Genomic DNA, 20,928 nt, shown 5'->3' with positions numbered 1-20,928 from the left:
TACATTGAAGATTTTCTCATTATCACTGTTTTTAGGTAATCTGATTATAATGGGCCTTGGTGTGGTTTTCTCTATACTTCAGAAGGCTCTTAGCTCTTTAAGATTATAGTTTTCATCAAATTTGGAAAACTATCAACCAGTGTATCTTCAAATATCCTTCCACTTTTGGGAAATCCATTTAAACCTATATTAGACCACTAAAAAATGTTCCAAAGTACACTGAGGCTCTCTTCATTTTAAAAAATTCTCTTTTTGTTTCCTTTAAATAGCCTCTATCAGGTGTGTCTTCAAGTTCACTAATCTATTTTCTTTTGTGATTTATAATGTTCACCTCACAATTATAGTGTGTATGTGTGAATCCATGTTACTAATTCAATTTTGTTCTACTTAACTTAGTAAACATTGAATATAGTTATAATAACTATTTACTGTCCTTATCAGCTAATTCTTATGTTTAGGTCAGTTTGAGTCCTTTTTAATTAATTTTTTTCTCTTTATCAGTGATTATGTTTTCCTTCCTTTTATCATGCTCAGTAATTTTAAAAGTATTTATTTATTTATTTATTTATTTATTTATTTATTTATTTATGAGAGATACAGAGACAGGGCAGGACACAGGCAGAAGGAGAAGCAGGCTCCCTGTGGGGAGCCCAATGTGGGACTCAATCCCAGGACCCCAGGATCATGACCTGAGCTAAAGGCAGATGCTCAACCAAGCCACTCAGGTGCCCCATGCTCAGTAATTTTTGATGGGATACCAGATTGATTTTACATTTTGGAATACTGAATGTTTATATTCTTATAGTCTTGATTTTTGTGCTGCAACTTAAGTTACTTATAAACAATTTCATCCTTTCCAGTCTTATTTTTTAAGACTTTTTAGGCAAAATTATAGCAGTGCTTGTGGAAGGGTTCATTATTCTCCACTACTGGGGCAAGATCCATCTGTATACTCTCCCCAATACCCTGTGAATCATGAGATTCTCCAATCTGTCTAATGGAAACAGATAATACTTTCAATTCTGTATGAATGTGAAGCATTGGTGCCTCTAATCATTTCAGGTGAGTCTTTTCTTGGCCTGAATAATCTAGTTCCTTCACTGTGTAGCTCTCAACTGTCCATACTCTGTCCTGTATAACCTAGCCCTCAGTCTTCTTGATCATTATCAGTGCTGCCTCTTCTACTCAGGGATTCCACTAGGTTCAGTCTGGGTTGCACTCCCTACACTATAGCCTAGAAATTCTCTCAAAATGGTAATCTGGGGGATGACTGGGTGGCTCAGTGGTTGAGTGTCTGCTTTATGCTCAGGGCATGACCCTGGGGTCCTGAGATCGAGTCTGCATGGAGCTCCCCCAAATGGAGCCTGATTCTCCCTCTGCCTATGTCTCTGCCTCTCTCTCTCTCTCTCTCTCTCTCTCTGTGTGTGTGTGTGTGTGTCATGAGTAAATAAATAAAATATTTTTCAAAAAAATGGTAATCTAGGGGCAATTGTATAGCTGACTTACTTAATTTGGTTTAAACTTTATTTAAATAGCTTGTTGGCCAGGTTCTTGAAAAACATTGTTTCACATACTTCGTTTGGTACTGATGTTGGTTTTTGTTTGTTCTTGTTCTTTTTCTTGTTCTTGTCTTGTTGTTTTAGGCAGGAAGATAAATTTGATCCATGTTATGTCACCTTGGCCAGAAGCAGAAGTGTTATTACTTCTCAATTCGCCTCTTCCCCCAGCAACACGTATAATTGATTTCCTGTGAGATAGCAGAGAGCTCTGGTCCTTAGCACATCTCTAAAACAATGGTTTGGATATTCCAATTCACCATTGGGTCTCCAAGGTTACCTAAGTGAATGGCAGTGCTGTAAAATATAATAAGCACTTTCTCTGACAGAGGAAAATAAAAAGCTTCCGGGGACTTTCCATGTGATATCATGTTTCCAGGTATCCTGGAGTAGAACACTATTGATTCAAACCCTCCAATTGATAAGAAAAATCACACAAATGATAATAGACTAAGTTTATCTTTACTCAGTTGACTCTGTCTTCATTAGAAAAAAAAAGAATAAGGATACAGTGTTGCAACAAGAAAAGATTTAAAGTATTTAAAAGAAAACTACTTTTAACATAAGCAGATAATTATGTACAAAAAGTTTGGTCATTTGACAACAAGCATTGTCTATTTTAATAAGTTACTTAAGATCTGTATGAAATAGTTAAATGAATGAGATTTTTTTAAAGAATATTTGAGTTATTCTGTTTCATCACTAGTTTTCCACAAATTCTTTTAGTTACCACATCAAACAGATAAGAACCACTATCTGTGGCAGATGGTCGTGTTCTCTTTTATACCTTAAAGTGACAAATTTTTTCTGTTAAATATATTCTCCAATTCAGCCTGCTTTTCTCTTAAGTCTAAGTAATATATTGATAAATGGGCAGCATTTTAAAAAACGAAGTCTTTTTGTGTACAGATATCAGTATTCTTTCATTTAGGAAATAGAAGATTTCAGAAAAGAAAATCTTCACCGAGCCCAGAATGGCAGGGCTCATTTGCCAAAACAGCATTCTCTGACCTGCATTTCAGACTTTTCAGCAGAAAGAAGGAGAACATTATAAACTGAGTAAAATTACCATGAAGTAAAGGTCTACCTATCTTAAAAAAGAGAGATGGCTTTCACAAACAGATTTGTTTCCTTTAATTTATTAAGCTTTGATGATAAAATCTCATAAATTGTTACTACCTCTCTATGGTGACTGAAATCCTACATCTCTTGGCCTCTCAGGAATACATGAGGATTTATCCTGTCTTCTGCTAGGAGTCTGGAGGTGAGAGCAGCAGGGGCTGGGATCAGGAAGGGCTTTGCTGGGTATGAAGTACTGAGGACAGGACTTGAACCGTGGATTGCATTTCAGGTGTAGTGCCAAAGGGCACAGGACAGGGCACAGGTTGAGAAATGGGGAAGAGACGGAGCCTTTAGAAAGTAATGGTTGGGTGATTTTGCTAAAGCAGCAGGTTTATGTGGAAGAATGGTGGCAGCTAATACTGGAAACAGAAGTGAACTTCACCGTGCAGAGGTTTAAAACCTAAGCTGGGGGGATCCCGGTTTTGCGCCTGCCTTTGGCCCAGGGCACGATCCTGGAGACCCGGGATCGAATCCCACGTTGGGCTCCCGGCATGGAGCCCGCTTCTCCCTCTGTCTATGTCTCTGCCTCTCTGTGTGTGTGTGTGTGACTATCATAAATAAATAAATAAATAAATAAATAAATAAATAACCTAAGCTGGGATATGAATTCTTAAGATCATCAGCCACTGGGGGTTGTCGGACATTTCTGGGTCAAGGACATGAAAAGAGATGTGCTTGAAGAGGATGTACATGAAAACAGTGGCTCAATTAGATCGTGGATAAAATGAGGAGAATGGGACCTTGGAGATCAGGAAAGAATTAAAGGTGCCCTAAATGGACATGGCCCTTGCCAGTTTACAGTGTGCTTTTACATGCAGGATCTCATCTTTATAATAATCAGGTGATGTAAGTAGGAAAGAAAATCAAGGCCCACTTCAGAGCCTTTGATTCATGCCAAGGTTCTTTTCACTGGACCTTCCTGCTTTTTGGCAACTTGGAGATCAACTCTACGGCTTTGAGTCTTCAGATAGCTCTCAGCGTTAGAAGGTCCAGGAGTTCCTTCAAGGGCTGCAACTGCAGGCTCAGGGCTCTTTGTTCAGCCTCTTCTTACCCTCCCTGAGTTTCTTACATTTTGGATTTTCTTATAAAATCTCTTTTGACAAGGGGATTCTAGAGGCAAACAAGTCAAATTTTTTAAAAAATTAAAAATTCCCAATCTACAGAACTTCATGACTTATTAGCTATGAGGTATGATGGAGACAGGAAAATCAAGACTTCTTTTGTAAGATTTGGGTCTAAGTACTTGGAACAATAGCGGCAGCAGCAACAATAGCAAGGAGAGCAACAGGACTGGTGTGAGAAAGCAAATATGCTAGATTTGGTTTTGGATGAAGATGAAGATATTATTAAGCATCATGCAGGATCAAATGGATAATTATGACTTAGTTCCTACTCACAAAGATTTGAAATTTTTACAAAAAATCCTAGTGATTAATGTTTAACAGTTAAACTGAAATGAAGAACTCAATCACTAAGTACTTCAAAGAGAGGAACTATTGTAAACTAAAGCCATCAAAGAACTCTTCATGGAAAGCTTAGAATTGATGGGACCATCAATACTGTCTGGATGATTGATAAAGGATTTGGGCCAGAAGAGAGTTGGGTACCTACATGACTTGCCAATTCTGGGTGGCATTAATTTGGTAAAAGCTAGTGGTTTTATAATTCTGCAAATGCTTAAGGATGAATTCACTTTTTGCATTAGCATAGGAAAGTGTCTAGGGAGATTGTTCCAAACCCCAGACAGCCTCCCATGGACCCTGAGAAATCAGAAAACGACAGCTAGATGTGAGATGGTATTGATGTCAGCATTCAGGAGCCAGTCACTTGCTTTTCCATCATGTCAAGTGATGAGGTTGACGCCAGATCGACTCCAGATTAAACCAGAGAGTAAAATGTAAGCATTCAGCTTCATGAATATTTCCCCAATTATCAGTTAAAGGATCAGATAGAAGAGATAAGGCAGTTGGGAAAGCAGTAATAGGTGCCACAAAGAAGGGAAGATATAACAAAAGCAAAAGCCAGAAAAGTTATGATTTTCTCTCTTCTTACTTCCATGCAGCAAATAGAAAATGGATTCATCCACAGGCTCTACTACTACTGCACATGGCTGGAACTTCTTCTCAAGTCAGTCCTCTATTTGGGATTTCAAATGTCCTGTTACTCAAATGATACCATTTAAAAGGCCCGGGAAAAAAAAAAAAAAAAAAAGCAAAAATACTGATATGCCTACCAAGCCTTCTGAAAGCACTTCAGCCGAGGAATCGTCCTGAACAAAGAACTTTAAAACATTCCTTTTTCCATCATTTTGAAAGGTTGTAAAAGTTTCCTAAATGTAATTTTTATCACCTTTCTTTTCTTTTTTTTTTTGCCATTTATGAACATATGTGTTTTTTATGATATTCACAACATGCTTGTGACACAAGATTCAAATTTAATTTCCTGCAATTACTGCACAATATGCATGGCAAAAAATGATATAAAAATGACAGAAAATAATAAACAGTTACTCCCTTTCTGCTAAGTTACCTTTTGGAAATAAAACTGAACCATAACCCAGCCAAGGCTTTTGATTGGCTGTCTCCAACCCATGTTGTTTAGAGGCATCGGTAATAATCGTTAGAAAATTTCAAATCTTCCGATAGTAGCAGGATTTAGTTTATTGGGAAATTATCATCCTGCACATCCAGAGATTTAAGAGAGGCTGTAACTTCCCTCTTACTTCTCAAGAAATGTGGAGTTAGGGTGGTTAGCTAGTAGTTTATCAACAATGCTTTGCACCTCCTAATTTGGAGTCAAATGTACTTGAGTTAATTTATTCATATCATTATGTATCTCATTTCTTACAGGTAGCAATAATAAACTCGTAGACAAAAGCTTATTTATGACAGAGGTGAAAGAGAAATCCTTCCTCCTACTATATCCGTGGAGGCACTAAAGCACAGTGATTAAGAGCTCTGGATCTGGGGCAAGCAGACTTGGTTTAAAATCCTTCTCCACCACTTGGTAACGGTGACATTGGGACAAGACTTTTAACTATTCCAAGCTTCAATGTCCCCATCACTAAAATAGACATTTGAAAAGTTTCAACTTTATAGGTTAGGGATTGAGACAATGCATACAACATTCCAGGTACACTGTAAACATTCAATACAGATTAGCTATTGTTATAATGATGACACCACCCACAATAACAGTGAGTGGCCAAGGCCTTTTCCAATGTAGGGAATAATAGCTGTGGTATATTGAGGTAGATGTCAGTGTACAGTAATTTCTGTTGCATGAATGACACCTCCCACCTGTGTTTATTTGCTTAGTTCTAATTCAAGCATCCAAAAAGGGGACAAAATATGTTTTATCTTACTAGGTGTAATTTTCATGAAATGTCATCCCTGAATTGGCTTCACTTCTCCCAAATGTTCATGAGTGGGAGAAAATTTTCAAGTAAATAGGAAAAGAAAGGAAGGAGGGAGAGAGGGAAAGTGGGGAGGGGGGGGAAGAAGAGGGAGGGAGGATGTGCAAGCCTGCAAGAATTGCAAAAGATAACTGACTTTAAAGATAAAATGATTTGATAAAAATTTTAAAAGAATAGAAAAGAAAAACTAATCAACATCATCTCCTGCTAATTAAGGTGCACTAATATCCATCATGTTGTTGGATGTTGGGTTTCAGTTCTGCAAGGATGAGCCATGCTTTAGTGTTTTTGCTCCGCTAAAACATAGAAAAGACTTTTCCTGAATGGGACCAGATCTTCCTGTTCCAACTATTTGCTTTCCTTAGCATACTCACTGGCAAATATATGACCCAGCTATTGCAAAATAAAATGACATAATGGAGGATAGTGGAGATTATTTAAGAGTCCTTGAGGTTGCCTTCATTCCCTGGCTGCCCACTGCTTCTTGATATTTCACTTATTACTCTGATTTATCTAGTCTTCCAGCCCTTGGATTGGAGTCGACAGGAATGCACTGGTCCAGGATGAAGTCTTTGCTCAAAGAGAACAAAGGTGGAGGAAGGAGAGCACTAAAAGGAAATGGACTCCTTGAATGAGATTGAATGAGAATGGCAAATTCTTAGACCAGTTGTGTATATTGGCTGCCAAGAACCCTGTGTTGAGAGTGAGCATGATCTTGTATCCAGGATTAATGGGAATAATACCAGTCAAGGATGATTATTGAACTCTGCCATGGGCCCAGTATAAGAACCACATGTTTGTTAGCCTTGGTCCTAAAGTTAGGTGGATTATAAAGAGAGGCCAGTGTAGAGGGAAGTAGTAATAAAGTAAATAAGGAAACAAGGACCATAGGAATCCTATTTTTCACAGAGTGGTCGTCACTGTAGATGACCCATGGGTATCATTTAGTGTTGTGCCTCCTTTCTGCCATAGATACAGTTGAACAACAATACCAGGACTGTTAAAACAACTATGGATTGCCTTCTTTTTTCTTCCACCATCACATTCACCACCTACATACACACACACTCTCTCCTTTTAATGAATTAAACTAAACATCATTTGACATGAATTTTTTTTAAGTCTTTTGTCATGGAAGCCCAGGTTACCTTGCTTAATCAAAATTTTGTATACAAGTTTATCACCCAGATATTTTTCATGTTTTTAATTTCACCAGTTTCACGTGGTTATTCAAACATTTTAATGAAAAGACAGCCATGATAATTTTTAAGTGATTGAACATGCATAAGTCTTGCCTAGCATGGAGTACATTTTAAAATGTGAGTAATAAGCCAGTGGCATGGAAACAGCAGGTTTCCACCAAAGGCCATCTTGAAATCACATTTTACACAGACCAGTTTCACGTAAACAGAAGTCTTTCGTCACCAGAATTTCCACTTCAGTTAACAACATTGAAACAATCCACTGGTATCTGCTTTAGTCCAAGGTCTTTCTGTGGGCAAGTGCCCTGAGCTAGTTCCCCTCAATGAATTAGAGATCCACGTATGGGAAACATGTACAGCTCCATTGTAATATACATGTAAACATTCACAGAGTTGATTTATTGTGACCCCCATTTTCTTTTGAATTAATACCAAATGTAAAAGAAAATGCTTTAAAATTAAATATTTCATAACAGTCACTCATTGAAAACAGTACTGGCAGATGTGGACCAACTATTACAATATTGGCTCAAAACTGTCAAAAGTAAATCAGTGACCTTTTTCAGGAGCAGAGGCTTACAACTCAAAAGAACTCTTTCCTTAGGCTACATTAATGCAAGTAGAGCATCCATATCCTGCTCAGGGGTCTTCAGAACACATTTATTAAATTTGTTTTCAGTGCTGGTTCCCTAGATGTAAGAGGGACAGTGACAAATTAGAAGAGAATTGTCCAGGGGAGGACAAATGGAAGGGAGAGAGGAGTTCGAAAATCATGTTTTGTAAGAAACAAAGGAAGTGAATATGATTTTTTTTAAGGGTAAGTTGTCTTCACATAATTATCAGGATAATTTGAAGTTTAGATGCAACCTGTTCTTTGTTGTTTCCTTGAGTAGAATAAAGATGAGGTGGAGATATCAGAAAAGCAAATTTCACCAAAATATGAATGTTTCCAAAGGTCAGAGATTTGGTTTCCCCTTTATGACTTGTTCCAGCGAAGACTGGTCTTTGTGCTTCAACGTCTATTAAGGGCTTCCATGCCTTGGGAGGAAGGGGGTAGGTATTGCTTCAAAGAACTCTATCTAACTTCTATCACTCTTTGGTCTGTCCATTTGTTTCCATTCAATCTTTAGTCTTTGGTTCCATTTTCAATTTGGTTTCATTCAGTCTTCTATCTATCTATCTAATCCATCACTTATCTCATAACAATCAATAAATAGATCCATTTGTTAATTTATCAATCAAATCTTTTCATGTATAAAATTGTAAACACACTTAGGTAACTATTAGAGGAAACAGAACAAAAGCTTTTTGTTAAGAATCCGTTTTGCAGTACAAATAATCACTTCCAAAATGAAACTTTTTTCCCTTGATTTAATATGTCTTACACAGAGACATCTGTATATCTCAGCAGCACAGGATGCCCTGCAAATCATTAAATAGAAGAAATTCTGAATCTTTTGCTGTGGTGGTTAAAACACTGAAGATCAACCCTACTCCTCCTCTCACTGAATAAACACTTCATTAGAATGCTTCACACTGGAAATATTAACACCAAATTAATGAAATTCAATGCCATCAAGGAGTGACAACATTAACTTCTTGTGCACTGTGTGGGAATTAAAGTCTTCATGGTAGTGTGTCCCTTCCCAAGTGTAGTGCTAACTGGCTATGGGTTTTGCTTCAGCTACTTGAACTTCAATTTCCTCATCTGTGGAATGGTGGTAATAGCACCATATGTCCTTGGCCATGAGAACTGCATCTAGATATATGACCATGTGTAAAAGAACTATGTAAAAGCTACATAGCTTCAGGGTACCTTGGTGGAACAGCCTCTGTTCTGCCTGGGTTGGCCATATCAAGAATATTTGAAGACAGAAGGAATCATTAAAGGAATCCTTAATCCACCGTCAGGCAAGACAGCAGTTGCCAAAGTACTAGCTAGCCTTTCAATGTCGTCTTTTATTTGTAGGTTCTCAAAAAGATTAGGAATTAGAGAAATAGCCCATCTAAAGCAGTAAATGACAATAATGTTATCTGAAAGTTGTGACCAAGAGTAGATAGTTAACAACACACTTAGGAGTTAATATTTACAAGACTTTATATACAATTAAAAAAAATCACGTAAGAGCATTTGGTAATTCATGAAATCTTATTTTTAGGGGCAAATATAGTAGTTTGCTTAGGGGCAGAATCACATTTTGTATGTTCTTGGCACCATTAAAAAAAAATACCTTTGTTTTTCTGCTAGAAGGTTTACATGGTCGCCAAGCTGCTGTCTGTCTTGGTGAGGTTTCTAGTGGGAGTAGATAACAGTATTTGCACACACAGGAACATTTCCCCCATCAGATCAATGCCCAATCAGTCCCTGGAATGTCCACAATCACAGAAATATCCTACACTGTACCATTATGTTCTGCAACACAACATTTTAGGTTTTTAACAATTCAACATCTAGCACTATCTTCTATCAATAGTGTTTTCCTTTCTTCCTCTCTTAAAATGAAATGAAAGGAGCAAGTCTGGTCAGGAGAAGAAAACTTGCTATGATACTTGCCTTGTGACCCCGGGCAAGTGACGTCCCCGCCAGGCCTCTGTTCTGTATTTGTAAATAAGCAGGTGGGATGACTAGGAGTTGGCAAAGTACTGTCTGTGGGCAAATCTGGCCTGCTGCTTGCTTCTATATGATTTGAAAATAGCTTTTACATTTCTAAGCCATTGATAAGAGATCAAAAGGAAGAATATGTTGTGACATGTGAAAATTATAATAAATTCAAATTTCGGTGCCATAAATAAAGTTTCATTGGAACACAGCCACACCCATTCATTTATGAATTGTCTATGGCTGCTGTTGCACTAACATGGCAGAGCTGAGTAATTATAACTGAGATCATAGGGCCTGAAAAGCCAGAAATATTTACCATCTGGCTCTTTGAAGAAAGAGTTTGCTGACCTCTATACAATTACTAAGGTTCTTGCCAACTCAAGTTGTTCATTATTTCTTCCCACTAACTTAACTTTAACTCCCTTTCTTTCCCTGATCTTTAGGCATCAAGAATTATGGAAACAGAAAAATAAGTGAAGCAATATCAACAAAGTGATATGGCAAAGCTGGGCATGGGATGCAGGCCAATCTCAATGTCTTCCCAAGTTTTCTTTCTAATCTTTACCTGGACATCTTTCCCTGTGGACCTCTGCTCCTCCTGTTGACCTGTCTTGCTTGGGGTCACTGAGGTCACTTCTTGTACTTCCTGCCCTCCACTGTATTACAATAATAATAGGCCCTTAGATTTCTAGAAACATGTCAAACTAAAAAACGGGATGTGACTTTATTTTACAAATTTAAAAAGCAAAAATTCCAGGGTAATGGTGATAGAATTAAAACCCTAATCTTATGATTCCCTCTCTGAGGCTATTACTCTTGTGTCCTCTGTCAGTGGCTCCTTCCAGAAATTCAAATGATTATTTTAATATTTATGGAGCATTCATTATTAAATGTAGATAATCTTGAATTTAGAAAGCATTTTTTTAAAATATTTTATTTATTCATGAGAGACACAGAGAGACAGAGGCAGAGGGAGAAGCAGGCTCCATGCAGGAAGCCCGACATGGGATTCGATCCTAAGTCTCCAGGATCATGCCCTGGGCTGAAGGCGACGCTAAACCGCTGAGCCACCTGGGCTGTCGTTTTGGATGTCATCACAGCTACAGTCAGACAACCTTCCTTTCTTCCATCACCTTCAATCCCTTTGCTGTTTGCGTTACCTGGGTACAGTTGCCTTGAAAACATAGGTATTATCCTGTGAAATGTATACTCAAATAAAAACCACTGCCTGAAATCTTTTACTTCTTTTTACACACCAAATACATATAAAACTCACACATATATAGGCTTTTTCCCCTAAACATAAGATTCCATAAGTTATTACGAGGTTGTAGGTATATTCCCCCACATGTCAAGTCCTACTGAGGCTGTGTAGAATATCTACTCCTAATCACAGCTGGAGATCGTCTTTGTCATTCTAGGGTGTGGATCATCTCCTCTACTAACCTTTTTTAGTGGACAACCAGATATTTTTGCAGAAGTATCAGGGTCACAAGTATAATAATAAATCTCAGTGAAACTGAAATTTGGACATTTTTTTAGTAATAAAAAGGGAGAGGATCATATGTAATCTTCTTAAAGTCCATTAAGACTAAACTTATTTAGTAATTCAAATTTAGTAAGTTATTGATAAATTCAGCAAATATTTATTTGTGCCCTCTGGGCTCAGGATACTATGCCAAATATATGGAGTATAGAACATCACAATATAACCGTAAGGGGGCCCCACAAATAAATACCTATGGGAGTTTAGGGATCCACTTTCTGGGTTGAACATGGACAACTTCTTGGAGAAGGCAGCATGTGAGCTGTGCCTTGAAGGCTTGGGAGGATTTCACTGGGAAATATAAAAGGGATATTTTGACCTGGATGAAGATATAAGGCCTGAACAGAGGCCAACTGAAATGCGTTCCTAAAAATTCCGCTAGCAGATTTTTTTTTCTGGGTTTATTACTAAATATAGAAAAAGAAAAAGGATAAAGTGTAGTTTTGAAGTCAGATTTTTCTACATTGCTATTTCTCACTTCATATCTTTAAAGTTCAAGTGCCCTTTGAAGACATTGCTCTAAAGCTTTTACAAACTAATCTGAGGACATTTGTACCTAATTTATCCAGAGATGATAGGTCCTTGTACTGCACACATGGTCTGCATATTCTGGATTGCTAAAGCCATTCTGATGATTATTTTTATTGGTTTTATGATGGTGATAAAAAGGAAGTGTGCTGCATTTGCAAAGATTTTTAAAACATTATTTATACCTAGGATATCTGGTCGTATGCTCCAAAATAATGCAAACGAGTGGATTTGACCAAATGTGTGGAATAATACAGGAGTAATAGAAAAGCTTTTGTCTGTCATCAGGAGGAGCACTAGGGAGGATTAGGGAAAAAGACTTTGAAAATCAGAGTTCTTGTTAGGGCCTCTAATGGACTAACAATTTAGATCTAATTGATCACAGCTTTAATTGTCCATAATCTCAATATACTAGGGTAGCCTTGTGGGATATTACTAATCAAATTAAAACTAATTCAAAGCAATCTCCAATTACAGAATGTTTTGTCTCTCTTTCAGGCTTGGGGAGTCAGAGGCAATGTTGTGTTGATGACAGGCTGAGCCACGTTCCACACAGTATTAGGTGGTTTTGAAAGCTCATTTTCATGGAGTTGTGCTGTGTAGTGGCCTTACACAATTGCATCTAAAAAAAAAAGAGAGACTAAATTTTTTTTAATTAAAATAAAATTATGACAGTTATGCTTCCAGTTCAAACATATGAATCTGCCAAACCCTTCACATCAGGCTTCATGGTGGCTTCACTGATTACCAGCAACATACAGAGTCAGAGAAAGTGTTACAGACTGAATGAATGTTTGTGCCTCCCCAGATTCGTATGTTGAAGCCCTATGTCTGCTCCCAACGCCATGTAATGATATTAGCAGGTGGGGATCTTGGAAGGTAATTAAAATGAGACGTGGTCTTGACGGTGGAGGCTTCATGAATGGGATTAGTGACCTTGTAAGGGTCCTAAGGGAGCTTGCTTTTCTCTGTTCTCCCTATGATAGGAAACAATGAGGAGGCAGCCATCTACAAGCTAGGAAGTGGGCCCTCTCTAGACACCTGATCTGCACTTACCAAACCTAGACCTATGAAAAATAAATATGTTGCTTAAGCCCCCAACCCCCAGTCCCTGGTAATTTGTGATAGTAGCTTAAACTGAGTAAGATGGAAAATGATGAGATCCTTGAAAACACTAAGAGTAGATTATTTTCATTTCTGGGCAGTGTTGAATCACATGATTTTATTTCATTGGGTTGTAGATCAAGGAAGAGATGACGGGGCTTTCAGGACTCTTCTTTAATGGGGTAAACCTTAGCCTAAAATCCCTGCAGTCAGCACCATGGGAAAACACAGAAAAACACAGAAAAACAAACCAGCCTTTCCCACCTCTAACTCATGGCCAGATCCATCTACATACCCTTTCTTGTTACACGGGAAATGCTTCTCTTTTTTAAAAGAACTTTTTAACTAACAGGGGAGGGACACTATTTTGAAAATCTACTCAGTGGTTGCTAAACACTGCTTAAATTGTTAGAAAAGACTGCAGGTTTGTGCCACATATTAGCTAGACCTACTTTTGGGGCTGGTGGCAATTTTCATATCTATCTCTAGTTCTTCAAGATGAAACTCCTAAAACTTCAGTCCCAACAGCCTCCAAAATCCATCACCAATTTCTTAGTTTTTCAGGGAGTATTCCCGTGTAGGGCTATAGAGTCCCTCTCAACTCCCTGTCATTAGTCCACATTTCCTGAATCTACCTGCTACTAGGAGAATGGCACCCTCCACAGATGTTCCCAAGCACCACATGTTTACCTACTTCTTAACTTCCCATGTTGTATTGTTTTTGTTGTTGTTGTTGTTGTTTGTTTTTTTTGTTTTGTTTTAAATGCAGCCTATTTATTTGCCCATGTTGCTCATATGACTGCACATTTCTTGGGAAACAAATCATATTGACATAGTATCCCCAGTATTTAGCACATGGTACAGAGTAAGCACTTGATGAATGAATCTGTATCTCCTGTGTGTATGGCCCAGTCTGGCCAACTTCTGTTCTTACCCTGTACTTGGTTTGAAGCAGAATTCAGCTCATGAGTGCACTCTAGAGCTCCAACTCCACAATGTATTGAAAAAAACAGTTTTAACACCTCATGCAACAGTGGGGAAAAAAATTCACATCTTATTCTTGCTTAGACAGTCTCTGGTCTTCCCAGAAAATTTAGTTTTTTCCATCAGTTTCTCATCTCTTACCACCTAGCTTTCACCACATCCTCTAAATGTCCCCCTCTGCTGTCTCTGCAATTCAGGTCCTCCCCTCTGCTTGCAAACCTCATTCAGAACAAGTTGGCAAATTAGCTAAACATGGATTATCTCATTTTCCTCAGTACACTAGAATGTGCTGGGCAAAAGGAGAGGGAATTGGGAGGGGTCTGAGCTGACCACAAATAATGGATTAATTAATGACCAATAGTGTGCTAAAAGCTAATTAGACAACACGTTGTTGATCTATTCAAACTACTTAACCTTTTCTTCTTTTCAGCTTCTAGCCTGTTCTCTGAGTCCTATTGCAAACTTTCCTGAACCTCAGCAAATGTTTTGAGAAATTTGCCAGTAATTCCTCTAGTTGAATCTTTTTCTTTAAAAAAAAAAAAAAAGATACCTCTTTAAAATTACTTAAAGTTGTTGCCTTGGAGAAATAACTTCTAAGCTTGGGACAAATATCTTACTGAAAGTCTTTTTTTTTTCCTTAATGAGGAAACTAAGATATTTTTGTACAAATGACCAACACTAAGTACTCTAGCGGAATTCCTGGGCACAGTAATGCAGAAGCCTAATACCACCATCTACCTCATAGGGCAACTATGGGTACAAAGAAAGATACTACACATAGCAATTAATATTAGTTTTTTATTAATGATAATATTAATTAATGTCAATATTGGTTAATGATTATTATAATCTAAAAGAATTGCCTAAAGAATCTGGGCAAAGGGGCTTATAAAAACGGTATATAAAGGATCCTTACTCATTATTAACATACTATATCCACAACTCAAATTACACTAATATAATTCTTAGTACAATTATTAATTACTACTGCCACATCCTGAAGTATTTTGCCCTAGATCTTCTGAACATACTTGATTATGAAGGACATCAAACACCCAATTCTCTAACAAGAAATTCAGTTGTCATTTTTCTAGTAAGTAGTAAAATTACATGGTTTTCTATTTCTTTCCTCCTTTTGGGATATTTTATCATAGACTCAAAAGCAAGAGCGGTGTTAAAAGATATTGATCATTGGCTGCAGGCACAAGTAGCTTTTTTCAGGAAACTTTCAAAATAAAATTAGAAAGAATGCTGAAGAAATAAAAATTTGGTTTTCAGGATAAGTTATTTTGTGGTTAATTCTACAAAGGCAAGGAGGCCTAGATTTCACAGAGATTTTTTGCATCCACAGCAAAAATGACAACAGTCTGAAGACAGAGATTGAGTTCCACTTTTGTGATGTTGCACTAGTATTCTAGTGCAAGAGAATGGAAGCCAAGGAAAGACTGGTCTTTAAAGGACCATCTGGGAGATGTTCCCTAGGAAATCCAAGATTAGGGACCCTGCATTTGAGTCAATTGTGGCTTAATTCAGTGGAGAACCTTATGAGACTTCTTAGTTCAAGGAAAGATGGGCTTTAAAATCCTATAAACAAAAGCTTCTAGGAAATCAAATAGCTCTTACCAAACATTTGATGAATTAAGTGCAAATTATTTAGAAACATGTGGATTAAATTTCCTTTAAAGTGCACATGGGTTTAAAAGTTAAAAGGGAAAAATTTGCTTTATGAGAGTCATTTTGGGTTTTGTTAAACCCAATAAAAGGAGGCAGGTCTGTGTTTCCTCCCATGAATGTACCAATGTATTAAGTGTTCCAGTAATAATCACTTATTGTTCAAATTCTGTAAGACTCCTTGAGGTAAAGCTGAGAATGGAATTCTGTGTTATGTTTAAGGCAAGACTTATTAAGGAATATCTAAAATGACTAGAGGAAGATTTGGGATTCTCTTACATATGTCAAGAAATTGCAATACATAAAATTCCAGGGCAAGTTCTACACTAGATAAAGCCATATATTCCCAAATCTTATGAAGAGTGATTACAATGGAAAGAAAAAAAAAAAAAAAACGAGTGCAGTCAGAGGTCCTGGAATTAGGTTTGGGTTTCTCTACTTACAAGCTGTGTAATCTTGGGAAAAATCACTGATCATCCTTGAATCATTCTGTACTCATATGTTGTGAGGATACAAAGTGGTAGAGTGTTCATACAGACACTCGGTGAGTTGTTAACATTTTAAAAAGGTTTATTTCCCCTTAGATTTCAGTGATACATAAAAGAATATAAATATATACCTACTTTCTAATCCATTGGGAACATTTAGAAGCTAACAGAAAATCAAAAAGTAGCTTTCCTTTAGGTTATCAGACTCACAGGCTAATGGTCTAGTAAGACCTCACAAATTCCCCTTTGAGCTGTTCTGTATTATCATCTCTAAGAACATTTTCCAAAACGTATCCCCTGAATCAACATTCAGACAACATGATATGGTTTCAAAATAACATTGAATGATCAGAGAAGTTTGCAAAATACTGCACATTCTTGTAGGGAGTCGAGATGCTCTGTAGCATACCAAAATCCCTGAAAAAGAAACTGTGGATGAATCAGGTGGCCCCCTTTACTTTTGGACCTGTTAATACCACTTTGAAAAATCCCTTAAGAAAATAAGTTTTTTTTCTGTATAGATTGGCTTATGCAAATAAGGATTTCTTTTTGTTTTCCCTAAACCCTAAAACAATTTCTTCAAGCTTCTAGAAACAAGAGGAGAAAGTTAGTTTACTGTTCCAGGATTTAATGTGAAAACAGGTGTTCCATTACCTATATCTGTAGGATTTTATTTCAGCACAAGGCCTGCATACAACAAGTACCTTAAACACACTGACATATAATCTTTGGTCTTTTAACGTGGTTTTTTCCTCTAAATTTTTTCTTCATTCATGCCTCATATAAAGTTGCTCTTGACAATTCTTATTACCTTCTTTTCAGTCTTCTCCAGCTTTCTATTTCTTTCTTGAAGTAGACAGAACAGCCCCTGATATATTTCAACTGTGGATGCACTACATGTAAGACATGATTTGCTATTCTGTTGCTGATGATGACCAACACCTTGTGGACCTTTCTGCTGTAAACTCAGGAAGGAAGTAAATTTTCACCTTGGGACTCTCATCTATAACTTACAGCTGCAGCTCTTTTGTTTTATTGAAATCTTGTATTGAAAAGGAGGCATCCTGGGGCAACTGGGTGACTCAGTCGGTTAAGCATCTGACTCTTGGTTTCGGCTCAGGTCATGATCTCAGGGTCATGAGACTGAGCCCTGAATGGAGTCCAGCTCTGTGGTCAGCAGGGAGTCTGCTTGAGATTCTCATTCTCTCTCTCCCTCTGTCTCTCCCCCTGATCATGTGCTCTTTCTCTCTTTCCCTAAAAATAAATAAATATTTTTTTTAAATGAGGCTACTGAGATGGCAATATGCTATGATTTAAGGATATTCTATAAGATTTCTTTTTGAGGAGTTTTTGCTACATATTAAATGTGACAGTAATTTGAAGCCAACATTTTTAAAAAATGCTGGCTTTACTAATCTGCCTTCACCATGGCCTTCTGCCTTTTGCTCTTTCCCCATGCCTATTTAAAATCCTACCGCCTTTATCAAACTTCATCAAATTATTCCTCCCCTTTCCTTCATTCACAGCCCCTATTGTTATCCCTGCATCCCTTATATGTTTAATTAGACATTATTCAATAAGGGAATCTTCAAAAAACCTTCCACACCATATAAATTTCATGTGAATATGAAACTCCTACATATTTACTCCCTTTTTTTTTTTTTTTTAAGATTCACGGGGCATATTGGTACCGAAAGGCACTGAGAAGTCCTGCAGAAAAAATAAACCTGGTGAACAAAGATTTTTCCAGTATTTCCAAAGGATTCGATCACTGTACACTGTCTCTTAATTAATATCCAGTTTAAGAGGAGAACAGCTGGAAAGACTCATGTTAAGAAGTTTGTTATCTCCTTGTGTACAGCACAGTGCCTGGTACTCAGTAAACACATGGAGAGTTTTTTTATGTCCTTCTGGAGTTCAGTGAACACATAGAACAATTAAAGCAGAAAGTAGAGGACTTGAACCATGCTTTCAGGATACATAATGACAAACAACAGAAACCAATCTTGTTAAATTTAAGCAGAAAAGAAATATTTTATGGATAGCAAGTAGCTTCCAGCATCTCTGGGATAGAAGTTTGGAGACTACACAGCCAGGAACATTCTGGAATGACAACAATGCTCTCTATAGCTGTGATTACAAACATTATTAAGTTTATTATTATTGTTGTCTTTTAACCTTAAAAAAAAAACAAAAAACAGTGGAAGTATGGTATTGTGGCAGAGAGACCTGGGTTTGAATCCCAGCTCTTTCTAAGCCTCTTGATCTGGGAAGGTCCCAATCCAATATGAGTTGTGTATAATAATGATCATAGAACTTACTTTGGAGGGCTCTTAGGAGGCTGAAATCAGAAAAATATATGTACATAGTAGATGACCCATAAAAGGTAGCTATATTATATTCTAGAAAGAAATGTGTTTTTAATTCAGGAAATAACCTTGTAATCACCTGAAAACACCAATGTCCAAGGAAGAGGGGACACTTGTCCAATCTGCTCTTGGCTCATCGTGCCTTGGAGGCAGACGTCTCTCCTTCTACTCAGACCTCAGGGAATCCTCTACCATTTCCCTTCTTTTAGGGAGAAGGCTGAATGTTTGGACTAGATCACTTTGACTTCAATTTTTTAAATGATTTATTGATTCTAATTAAAAAATTTTTAATGTATAGCAGAAACTAGTTAACTTTAATTTAGGACTGACATTTACATCCTACCTAAGAAGTGGGATTCCAAGGTGGACAATTCATTTTCATTTTGGTAAAAAAGCATCATTTAAATGTCAGAAAACTGCATATTTAACATTTGCAGTAATTAAGGGGCTTTAATTTAATAATAAATCTCTCTGTCTTTATCTATTTACACACTTTCCTCTGTCCTGGTCTGGCACTTTCCTTAGTGAATCAACTATCACTAATTGCTTCTTTTTGAAGTGTAAATATGTTTTAATTCTTCTTACAGGCCAAGTAGCACGTTTACTATTTAATTGGTAATTACCTTTTCCATGAATTACTTCCTTTTGGGGGCTTCTCTCAAGGGAGCAAAGAATTTTGTTTACACTTTGCCACTGTGGAAATCAATCTCCCTCTAATCCTGAGGGAGTCAGCTCCATGACTTCCACCTCCAACAGGCCTTCCTCCTAGAGCCAAACTCCTCTCAGCTGCAACTGGGGACAGTACAATATCCCATAGGGATACACCGTGGATGAGGATAGAAAGAGCATGAAAAGACTTTGTGATTTTAATTTGCTTTACATTGCAGTGTACATGTTTAATATTGAAAACTTGTAGCTGAACAATGGTTGACTTATATTTAAGAGTTCAGGTCGTTGAGGTCTGTCCTAAGGAAGATTAGTCAAAATGCTGGTTTCCATATCTCACTCTATTTTTTTTGTAACTAGGGCTTAAAATTTTTTAAAAAATTTAAATTCAATTTACCCACATATAGTATATCATTAATTTCAGATGTAGTTTTCAATAATTCATCAGTTGCATATAACACCCAGTGCTCATCACATCGCATGCCCTTCTTAATGCCCATCACCCAGTTACCCATCCCCCACCCACCTCCCCTTCAGCAACCTTCAATTTGTTTCCCAGAGTTAAGAGTCTCTCGTGGTTTGTCTTCCTCTCTGATTTTCCCCCATTCAGTTTCCCTTCCTTCCGATGTGGTCCCTTGCACTATTTCTTATATTCTGCATCCTGCATTAAGAATGAGACCATATGATAATTGTCTTTCTCTGATTAACTTATTTCACTCAGCATAATACCCTCCAGCTCTGTCAATGTTGATGTAAATAGTAGGTATTCATCCTTTCTTATGACTGAGTAATATTCCCTTATATATATAGACCACATCTTCTTCATTCATTCATTTGCCAAAGGACATCGTGGCTCCTTGCACATTTTGGTATTGTGGACATCATTGCTATGAACATTGGGGTGCAGATGCCCCTTCATTTCACCACATCTGTATCTTTGGGGTAAAATACCCAATAGTGCAATTGCTGGATCATAGGGTAGCTTTATTTTTAACTTCTTGAGGAACCTCCATACTTTTTCCTAGAGTGACTGTACCAGCCTGCATTCCCCCCAACAGTGGAAGAAGGTTCCCCTTCCTCTACACCCTCTTCAACATTTCTCCATATCCCATTCTTAAGCAGTTTCAGTATAGTTAATGTCGAGTGACTGAGTGCTTTCCCTAAAGATGGGGAGCATGACAAAGATCTCTTACCACTTCTTTGACAGTATACTGGAGGCCTGCTCAGTACAATGATGTAAGAAAAGGAAATGAGAAATTAATGTTGCAAATAAAGAAATAAAACTACATAGTCACAGATAATGTGATCATTGTGCAGAAATCCTATAGAACCTATAAGAAATCGGGATCCCTGGGTGGCGCAGCGGTTTAGCACCTGCCTTTGGCCCAGGGCGCGATCCTGGAGACCCAGGATCAAATCCCACGTCGGGCTCCCGGTGCATGGAGCCTGCTTCTCCATCTGCCTGTGTCTCTGCCCCCCCCCTCTCTCTCTGTCTCTCTGTGACTATCGTAAATAAATTAAAAAAAAATTAAAAAAAAAACCTATAAGAAATCTACTAGATATAATACATGAATCTAGCAAAGTTGCAGACAACAAGATATATATGCAAAGTCAATTGCATTTCTCTATACTAGCAATGAAAAGTCAGAAATGGAAATTTTAAAAATTTACAATG

The sequence above is a fragment of the Nyctereutes procyonoides genome, unplaced genomic scaffold, assembly GCF_905146905.1.
Source record: "Nyctereutes procyonoides isolate TBG_1078 unplaced genomic scaffold, NYPRO_anot_genome, whole genome shotgun sequence".
Lineage (NCBI taxonomy): Eukaryota > Metazoa > Chordata > Mammalia > Carnivora > Canidae > Nyctereutes > Nyctereutes procyonoides.
This window is presented reverse-complemented; position numbering follows the sequence as displayed.